Raw genomic sequence first — 2,809 nt, 5'->3', positions numbered from 1 at the left:
ACTTGGTGTCTTTACGGAGTTTAAAACTTAGTTTCCTAATACTTTCACGTGCGTCAATGTTTTCCTAATTGAACTTTTATTGTACTTTATATAGTTGGCTATAATTAGACCCGACATGACAAAATTGGAAATACTAGTCATGCAAATAAGAAAACCAACAGCCTTGATCAGAACAAAATTTACAATAATATCAATGCATTGTTTTGATTTAACATTTAGTCTGCCAAACATTTAAATTTAAATTTAGTTATTTTTAAACAAATTACAAGGGATTGTACATTGGTCATTGTTTATATGCGGTTATCAAGATTAATCATTTTGATAAATTATTCATCATATATTTTTAATTTGCTTACACCAATAGATAACAGTAAACAGTATATGGATAAACGAATTAAGAAGTTAAATTTAAACTTGGCTCATTGACTTACTTTATATGCAGATGTTAAAAATAGATTTTATATTATGTAGACTTTGTGAACCGTTATATCTAGAGATCTAGATATGATCGATTTTAAACTGAAGGTTGTCTCCGTAGTAGCTGGCAAAAAGCCAATGTTTATTCATATAAAAGAGATGTTTATTGATTTGGCCGCTAAGTTATCTTGTTGCGGATCCTATAGCATCTTACAACTGTAAGTATGTCAGTTTTGGTTTGATTTTTCTTTTAATTGCATATTTCGGCATTAATGTATTTGTAAATGCTTCATGTATTTCAGTTATTTGAAGTTGATCTATTTTTTAAATTTAATTTTACTTTAATTTAAAGATTTTTGAAGTATAGTTAAAAGTTGTGAATAACAGAATTTTGTTTATTATACAGTTGATAAATAACCTGAAAACTATTTTTAAATTGCTTTATTGTCGAACTATTTTCAGAAATGTATCGAAAGATGCTCATGTATATTAGATTTTTAAAGTTATACTATTAAGAAATATTTTGATTATGTTTTCTTGTCTAATAAACATTTTTACAGCTATGATTTAAGCCATGATATATCAGAATTTTGTTCCTACAGCAGCTGATAATGAACCTGAAAACTATTGTAAAAATTGTTTTATTGGCGAACCATTATATATACGCAACTTTCGTTAGTGATTATACTAAGTAGTTTCTATGTGCAAAAATTAGCTAGTGGTTTCATGATCATAACCACACACTGAAATGAAATGCATGCGTTTGTAAAGAAACATAGTAGATGTATATATTTGAAACTTTATTTAAAGTCGGATCCCCTTTAAAAATCTGTATTTAGTTATTGATGGAAGCCTATATATACTTGTAATGTAAAGTTACATTTTTATTTTTAAAGGACCAGAATCAATTGCAAGCCATGGATAATAAGGAATGGAGATCTTCATTTTTGGTAAAAGAAAAGCATTATGCTCCGGAAATGAACAAAGTACCAGACGATCCTAAGAAACAGAAGCGTTCTTGGTTCATTGGACGTAGGACGAGTGTTGACAGTGTCGGTAATGATCGACGAGCCAGTATCGACGGTGACACTCGGGATAGACGAGCAAGCGTTAGTAGTGTCGAGGACGCACCTATAGGTTCGCCGATCATGTCATCAGTTCTACAGGGACAATTTCAAGCCAGAACTACACCTCAAGTCATTCAAGATACCAAAAAGATTTTCCGTGAATTTGACTTCAAATGATTATAACCAGTGAAATATAATAATGGAAAATACTTTGAAAGATTCATGTTCCTAGACGGTGCTTACAATTCTCAAGTGTGAATGTTTTCATGAATCAGTCTCTATGTCCGTCTCACCGACTCGAACTGTATTCGAGTTATCACTGCTACCTCTTAAGTCACCGAACTAGTTGTGATTAAAAATATAATATTATTACTCAAAGAAGGCAACAAAAATGTGAAATTTAATAACCTAAAACTGCAGTGTTAATGTTTTCCAGAATCAAACGCGTCTTTGTTCATCTTCATGGAGTACACTCTGTCCAGTTTCCCAGTGTTTAAATCACCGAATCAGTTGAGAAAATATGCAATGTCATAGGTCAGCGACAAAACAAAGAAATTCTGAATATTAAATAACCAAAACTGCGGTGTAAACGTTTTCCTTTATCAGTGTCTATATCCATCTTCGCGACGGAAATTGTAGTGAATTCTCCAGTATTATAAGTATTTTTTAAATCATCGAATTAGTTGTGACTAAATAAACAGTACCACTAGTCAGTGAAAACTAAATTATTGTGAATATTCACGATTGGTACTCTGGCAAATATTCAAGTGTTACTTCATGAAAAAGAAAACTTGAATTGCTTGTTACAAAATATATTTAACTATGCGTGAACAAAAACAAAATAAATTGTGAACAATTGACATAACTGAATCAGTATGAATGTTTTCCCGAATCAGTGTATATATGTTCATCTGCACAATGTAAAATATGTAAACTTCTTAAATGATTTATGACAAAATATAATAAATTTTGTGAAAAAAAATAAAAAAAATAAATAATTGTGAATAACTAAAAATAGAAAGATAAATAATTGATGTTATTGTTAAAACGAAAAATGTATTTATATGTATGTTATTTTATTATTTTTAGATGATTGTGAATACATATCTGCATTTCAAACGTTATATGTTTTACTTTCTCCATTACTCGTGTGGATTCATAATAACTTACTCGACATAAAATAAATTATGCATGATTAAATTGAATAAAATTAACTCTACTAGTCAACAATAGCAATGATACACAACTTTGACATAAAAAAAAAAAATAACTAGAAAGAGATCAACGATGCAAGATAACGATTCATACAAACAAATCTTCACTTG

At 29.5% G+C, this 2,809-nt stretch overlaps 1 long non-coding RNA gene across 1 annotated transcript; it reads left to right on the top strand.

The window, feature by feature from the left end:
* Positions 1 to 390: 390 nt before the first annotated feature.
* LOC143079359 (uncharacterized) lies at positions 391 to 2,603 on the top strand. Its single transcript, XR_012979399.1, has 2 exons — positions 391 to 635; positions 1,314 to 2,603. It is a non-coding gene; the product is annotated as an uncharacterized LOC143079359 (long non-coding RNA).
* The last annotated feature ends 206 nt before the right edge of the window (positions 2,604 to 2,809 follow it).

Source organism: Mytilus galloprovincialis, chromosome 6 (genome assembly GCF_965363235.1).
Source record: "Mytilus galloprovincialis chromosome 6, xbMytGall1.hap1.1, whole genome shotgun sequence".
Taxonomy (NCBI): domain Eukaryota; kingdom Metazoa; phylum Mollusca; class Bivalvia; order Mytilida; family Mytilidae; genus Mytilus; species Mytilus galloprovincialis.
Note: the sequence above shows the minus strand (reverse complement) of the source record. Positions and strands in the feature narration are given on the sequence as shown.